General features: G+C 38.6%; 1 non-coding gene across 1 annotated transcript; it reads left to right on the top strand.

The window, feature by feature from the left end:
• The first annotated feature begins 2,677 nt into the window (after positions 1-2,677).
• On the top strand, positions 2,678-2,750 carry Trnaa-agc. Its single transcript has one exon. It is a non-coding gene; the product is annotated as a tRNA-Ala (tRNA).
• Positions 2,751-8,028: the final 5,278 nt, after the last annotated feature.

Genomic DNA, 8,028 nt, shown 5'->3' with positions numbered 1-8,028 from the left:
CAGGAGGCTGAGGCAGGAGGATCCTAAATTGGAGGCTAGCCTGGACAGCTTAACATGACCCTATCTCAAAAGCAAACAAAAAACACATATAATAAAAGGAAATGACCAGGCAAGTTGGCAAGACCTTGTCTCAAAAAGTTAAAAAGGGCCAGGCTTGGTGGTACATGCTAGCTACGGAGGAGGCAGAGGTAGGAGGATTGCAAGTTTGAGGCCAAGACTCTGTCTCAAAAAAGGAAAAGGGTAGAGATATAGCTCAGTGGTAGAGTACCTCTGAGGTCAAGCCCCAGTACTGCAAAAACTAAAAAATGATGCTGTCTACAAGAGACACCCATAGATTCATAGTTTCAAAGTCATGTAGGGGCTAAAAGTAAAAAAATGAAAAAAGATACATGATGCAAATAGTAACCAACAGAGATCTGACATACTACAAAAAGTACTTAAAGATAAAATTGTTGGGCTGGGGTTGTGGCTCAGCATTAGAGAGCTCACCTCTCATGTGTGAGGCCCTGGGTTCGATTCTTAACACTACATAAAAATAAATAAATCAAATAAAGGTATTGTGTTCAACGACAACTAAAATAAATAAATAAATAAATACATAAAGATAGAATTGTTATTGGACCTGGGTGTGGTGGCACATACTTGTAATCCCAATGGCTCAGGAGGCTCAGGCAGGAGGATCCTGAGTTCAAAGTTAGTCTGAGCAACTTATCGAGGTCCTAAAGCAACTCAGGGAGACCCTATCCCTAAATAAAATATTTTAAAAAGAGCTGGAGATTTGGCCCACTGGTTAAGCACCAGTGGGTTAAGTTCCTGGTACCAAAAAAAAAAAAAAAAAAAGTTTTATTTAGAGACAAAGCAGGACTCCTCCATCTACCAGAGTAGAGACTGAACCCAGGGGTACTCTACCACTGAACTACACCCCTGGCCATTTTTGGGGGGTGTGGGCAGGGGCACTCTACCATGGAACCACATCCCAATCTCTTTTTATTTTCTATTTTGAAACAGGGTCTTACTAAATTGCCAAGGCTATCCTTGATCTTGCAATCCTCCTGCCTTAGCCTCCCAAATCCCTGGGAATACAGGCATGCACCACCATGCTTGGCTAAAGGAGGACATTTTACAAGGATAAAGGAATTATTTCAGCGAGGTACAATGGTGCACACCGTAATCCTAGACTTGGGAGCCTTAGGTAGGAGGATTGCAAGTTCCAGACCTACCTCAACAACTTGTTGAGGCCGTAAGGACTTAGTGAGACCCTGTCTCAAAAAAAAAAAAGAAAGAAAGCAAGAAAAAAGAAAAAAAATTTAAAAGGGCTGGGGATGTGGTTCAGTGGTTAAGTACTTCTGGGTAAAGTCTCTGTACCAAAGAAAGAAAGAAAAAAAAATCACTTTATCAAAAAGATATAGCAATTGTTGGGGCTGGGGGGATGTGGTTCAAGTGGTAAACGAACTGCCCTGGCATGCGTTCGATCCTCAGCACCACATAAAAATAAATAAAGATATTATGTCCACCTAAAACAAAAAAAATAAATATTAAAAAAAGATATAGCAATTGTAAACATAAATGCACCTAATAAAAGAGTCCCCAAGTATATGAAGCAATGATTGACAGAACTGAATGCAGAAATAGACAATTCGATGATAATAGACTTCAATATCCTATTACAATAATGGACAGAATACTTAGACACATTAACAAGAGATAATTTGAATAATACTATAAACCATCTATATTTAAAAGACATCTATATAATGATCTGTCCAACAACAGCAGAATACAAATTCTTTTTTATTTTTATTGTTTTGAGAGAGGGTCTTACTATGTTGCCCAGCTGGTTCCAAACTCCTGGCTCAAGCAATACTCCTTGCTTTAGGCTTTGGAGTAGATGGGACTACAGGTGCAGGCTACTGTGCCCAGTGTTGAACACAAATTGTCTTAAGGTACATTTTTTCTCTGGGATAGAACATGTTAAGTCTAAATATGGTCTTGATAAATTTAAAAGTATTATAATAGTGTATATCCTCCTATCACAAGGAGAGAAAAATTAAATGAGTACCAGGAGGAAGAAAAGGGAAATTCACAAGTATGTGGAAAATAAACAACATATACCTAAATAAACAATGGTTCAAAAAAAGAAATTAAAAAATAAAAAGAAGAAATGGTTGAAATAGAAATTAGAAGAATACTTTGAGATTAATAAAAATTAAAACAAAACCTATTACATTTATGGAATGCAGCTAAGCAATGCTTAAAGGGAAGGTTACAGCTATAAATGAGTATAGTTTAAAAAAAAAAAAAGATCTAAAATCAATAACCTAACCGAAAGAAACAAAGAAAAAGAAAAATCCAAAGCAAATACATGGAAGGACATAATAGAGATTAGCATGAAAATCAATGAATAGAGAATGGAGAAATATCGGAGAAAAGTAAATAAAACCTGAAGTTGATTCTTTGAGAAGATCAACAAATTGAAAAAAACTTCAGGGCTGGAGATGTGGCTCAAGTGGTAGCGCGCTCGCCTGTCATGCGTGTGGCCCGGGTTCGATCCTCAGCACCACATACAAACAAAGATGTTGTGTCTGCCAATTACTAACTAAATAAATAAATATTTAAAAAAAAAAAAAGAAAAAAACTTCAGTTAAACTGACCAAGATAAAAATAAAACACAGTGGGCTGGGGTTGTGGCTCAGCGGTAGAGCTCTCACCTAGCAAGTGAGAGGCCCTGGGTTCGATCCTCAGCACCACATAAAAATAAATAAATAAAGGTATTGTGTCCAACTAAAAAATAATAAATAAATAAATAAATAAATAAAAACACAAGTTACTAAAATCAGAAATAAAAGAGGATATTACTATCAGTCTCACAAAAATAAAAACAACCAAACGCAAACAAATTAGATGAAATGCAAAAATTCCTAGAAAGATACAAATGACAGAAACTGACTTGAGAAGAAATACAAAATCTGAAACTGAAATTAAGAAAACAATTCCATTTACAATAGCACCAAAAAGAAAAAAAATACTTATAAATAAATTTAACAAAAGTAGTTCATGATTTGTGCACTTGAAACTGCAAAACACAATTGAAAGACATTTAGAAGACATAAATAAATGGAAAGACATTCCATATTCACAAATTGACAAGGCCTGGTATTATTAAGACGGTGAAACTCAGCCAGGTGCAGTGGCACACACCTGTAATCCCAGAAGCTTGGGAGGCTGAGGCAGGAGGATTTCGAGTTTAATTTTGGGTTGCTGATACTAGTCTCAAACTTGCAATCTTTTTGCTTCACCCTCCTGAGTTGTTGGGATTACAGGAGTGTAAGCCACCACTCCTGGCTTTATGAATCCTTTTGATATTGGTATAAGGACAGATACATAAGAACAATAGAATAGAATTGACAGTCCAGAAATAAACTCAGGTATTTAAGGTCAACTGATTTTTGACAAGAGTGCCAAGAAAACTGAATGGGGGAAAGAATAGTTTAACAAATGATGCTAGGACAACTGGTTATCCACCTACAAAAGAATTTAACTGAACCCCTACCTAACACCATATGCAAAATTAATCTCAAATGGATCTAAGACCTAAATGCAGGAGATAAAAGTATAAAACCCTTAAAAATATATATAGGTGTCAATCTTTATGCCCTTAGATTAGGCAATGTTTCTTAGCACAAACAAGAAGACAAATTGGACTTTGTCAAAACTAAAAACTTTCCAGGTGTGGTGGCACATGCCTTTAATCCTAGAAGTTTGGGAGGCTGAGGCAGGAAGATCACTAGTTTAAACCTAGCCTTAGCAACTCAGTGAGGCCCAAAGCAACTTAGTGAGATCCTGCCTCAAAAAAAAAAAAAAAAAAAAAAAAAAAGGCTGGGGTTTTAACTCAGTGGTAGTGTCCCTGTGTCAGGATCTTCACCTGCTGGGGCAGTGTGGGTGGCTTGGTCTCCCTCCCCACTCCCAAATAAACCCCAGTGAACCTTGAAAAAAAAAAAATACCACACATACACACAGATGAAATTTTTGAAAAGTAGAAATGAAACAAATACACACACACACACACACACACTAAGTGGGGAAGACTGGGGAAAGGCCATATGTTGGGGAGAAAGAAGGAATTCTGTTTGGACATAAGTTTGAAATGCTTATTAGACATCTAAGTGGAGTGTGAAGTGGGCAGTTGGAGAAGATAATTTGCAGTTCAGAGGATATGGTCTGGGGATATAAAATTGGGGGGAAATTAATTAAATATATATTTATTTTATAATATTATTTATATGTATGAATAGTACCTGGAACATAGGAAGACATATAAATGTTAGCCATTCCATGTCTAGAGTAATAGCCTATGATTTGTAGCATCCCTTCTCCATTTGTAATGCCACCTCCATTACATACAAATTTTCCTTATATATTGGAAATTGGCTTCTATCTTGCATTCTCTTATGCAGGAATATTTTTGCAGGATGAGTACTGGGGATTGAACTCAGGGGCACTTTACCACTGAGCTACATTCCCAGTCCTTATTTATTTTGACTAAATTGCTGAGGCTGGCCTCAAACTTGGATCCTCCTGCCTCAATCTCCTGAGTCACTGGGATTACAGGCGTGTGCTATCATGCCCAGTTTATGTAGAAACTGTTTTAGAAGAGAGTAGATTGGAAGCCCAAACTCCTCTCAACTTTTCTTAAGTTTCAAGAATGTGATTCTAGACCTGTTTTACATTTGCTATGTAGGGAGGAATCACCTAGAATCTTCCTCTCAGAAGGTTCTGGGAGGACACATGAGATCCTACACAGGAAGTTCAGAAAGTTTAGTAATCTGGGACTGGGGTTGTGGCTCAGTGGCAGAGCGCTTGCCTTGCACATCTGAGGCCCTGGGTTAAATCCTCAGCACCACATATAAATAAACAATTAAAAAATAAAGGTATTGTGTCCATCTACAACTACAAAAAACATTTTAAAAAAAGTTTAGTAATCTAAAGTGACAAACAGAATAGAGATTCCATGGGTGATATTTTAAATCAACTCTCCTTATGAGGAAAATTTGTATGTAATGGAGGTGGCATTACAAATGGAGAAGGGATGCTACAAATCATACTAGAATAGGCTATTACTCTAGACATAGAAAGGCTAACATTTATAGATCTTCCTATGTTCCCGGTACTATTCATACATATAAATAACATTATAATATAAATATATATTTAATTCATTTTCCCCCAATTTGATCAATTTAAAAAAGTTTTTAATTATAAAATTTACCATGTTAACCATCATAATTTGGAGGCAGATACTGGGGATTGAACTCAGGGGCACTTAGGCACTAAGCCACACCCACAGCCCCATTCATTTTTTATTTTGAGACAGGATCTCACTAAGCTGTTTAGGGCCTTGACAAATTACTGAGCAGGCCTCTATGCAATCTTCCTTTAAACTTTTTTTTTTTTAATGTTTATTTATTTATTTATTTATTTTTATTTTTTTAGTTTTCGGCGGACACAACATCTTTGTTTGTATGTGGTGCTGAGGATCGAACCCGGGCCGCACGCATGCCAGGCGAGCGCGCTACCGCTTGAGCCACATCCCCAGTCCCTTCCTTTAAACTTTTGATCCTCCTGCCTCAGCCCACTGAGTGGCTAGGATTATAGGCATGCGCCACCAAGCATAGCTCATGATAAATTTTTGAATACAGTCTTTGCATTTGATGTTTCCTTCAGAGAACTTTTAAAGAGTGTTTCCTGATAATTCAGCCCCTGGTTTAAATGGTACTTTCTCAAAAAGGCTGTTTCTCAACACTAAGAATAGTTTCTTCCTCACTCCTAGTTACGTTGTCTCATTACCCAGAAGCACTCTTCACTTTTTGAAATAGATGTGGTTTTGGATTATTAACTATTAACTACCTCCCATCAACTCACACATACATACATACACACACACACACACACACACACACATTCCAATACAGGGTTGGGTCTATCTGTTCTACACCACAGGACTAGAATAGTACTTTGCACATAGTCTGTCCTGTTAAGTTTTGTTAAAATACTTGGTGAATAACATAGTGCTTTTTGTTTTGAGGTACAGGCGATTAAACCCAGGGGTGCTCTACCGCTGAACTACATCCCTGGGCCTTTATTTTTTTCATTGAGACTGGGTCTTCTAAATTGCTGAGATTGGCCTTGACTTTGTGATCCTCCTGCCTTAGCCTCCTGAGTAGCTGGGATTACTGGCCTGTACTACTGCACCAGGCATTGCTTTTTCATTTGTATGTGTGTGTGCTGTTGGGTATTAAACCCAGGGCATCACACATTGTAGGCAAGCTCTCTATTCCAGAGCTACACCCTTGGCTCTATAATGCTTTTTAAAAATTGCCAAGCATTTTCATATATCTCACTTGATCATTACAACTCGGAGTAACTCAAAATGGGATTTCTATCCTTATTGTACAGTCTTACAGAAGCATCTCACCCCAGGCCATAGGACTTGTAAAATGGCAGAGCTGGGATCGCTGCACAGGTGGAATGCTTTTTCCAATGCATTCACTCCAGTTCTAGGGCTAAGGGTATTTTATATTACTGTGTTATTAAGGAAGTGCCTGGCTCTGGAGGGTAGTAGAAACGACCCAAACAATTTTTTACATGTAGACAGTTCCTGGAGTTGAACTCCTACTACCACCTCTTTCATTTCCTCACCCCATACAGTCACACACATAGTAGAAAACTGTGGCCACAATGATGGTACTGTTCCCATTAAGAAGAAATTACAACTACTCAATACCTGTTTGAAACCGTGAATTCCCTTGTTTAACTTGCTTTGTTCCTTCCTTGCCTGTTTTTAATAGCTTTATTGAGGTTTAGTCTTTTTTTTCCCCCAGTATGGAGTCTATTTTTTAGCTTTAGGTGGACACAATATCTTTATTTTGTTTTTATGTGGTGCTGAGGATCCAACCCAATGCCTCGCGCATGAAAGGCGAGCGCGCTACCACTTGAGCCACATCCCCAGCCCCCCAGTATAGTCTTTAGTTTAGTAGTTCATCATTCTTTCCTTTTTTCCACTTAATATTTACTTTTTTTTTTGTAGTTGTAGTTGGACACAATATCTTTATTTTATTTATTTTTATGTGGTGCTGAGGATTGAACCCAGGACCTCGCAAGTGCTAGGTGAGTGTTCTACCGCTGAGCCACAATCCCAGCCCCTCATCATTCTTTCATTAGGTTTGTTTTTTCTTTATCGGTACTGACGATTGAACCCAAGGGTATTTTACCTCTGAGTTACATCCCCAGACCTTTTATTTTGTTTTTATTTTTTGAGACAGGGTCTTACTAAGTTCCTTAGGGTCTCACTAAAATTCTGAGACTGGCCTCAAACTTGCAATCCTCCTGGCTCGGCCTCCAGATTTGCTCCTGGCTCATTAGATTTCTAGACTACACCTTCACAAAAATCTTCTGAAGGCCGTCTCATAATTCAAATTCTGCTTTAAATGTTACTTTCTCAAAGAGGCTTTCTTTCAACACTAAGAGCAGTTTCTTCCCCACTCCTAGTCTTTCTGGGATTGACCCCAAGCCCTCAGAGCAAGCCAGGTAAACTCTCTACCACCGAGTTTATCCCCAGCCCAGTAATCTAATTTTTTTTCATGACACCTTTATTCTATTTATTTAATTTTATATGGTGCCGGGGATCGAACCCGGGGCCTCACACGTGCTAGGCAAGCACTCTGCCACTGAGCTACTGCCCCAGCCAGTAATCTAGTTTTAAAGTGTGCTCCGTGAGATCATCTCATTCCTTAGAATGTTTGCTTCATCTTTTGGATCTACATCACTACAGATACCGTAAAGATACTATTTCCTCCTTTTTCCTTTCTTCCCTCCCGCTTCTACAGCCGAACACAGCCGAACACGTGTGACCTGTGTATACAGTCTGGCTCAGCCTTCCACCCAAGGCCTCCCCATAGTAAGCCCCTCCCCTCAGCTCTTTTCCAACTCAGCCCTCACGAATCTCGCCCTCCCCCCCCCCACCCCGACTTC

Source organism: Marmota marmota, unplaced genomic scaffold (assembly GCF_001458135.2).
Source record: "Marmota marmota marmota unplaced genomic scaffold, marMar, whole genome shotgun sequence".
Taxonomy (NCBI): Eukaryota; Metazoa; Chordata; class Mammalia; order Rodentia; family Sciuridae; genus Marmota; species Marmota marmota.
The sequence above is the reverse complement of the archived record's forward strand: the minus strand, read 5'-3'. Positions and strand labels throughout refer to the sequence as shown.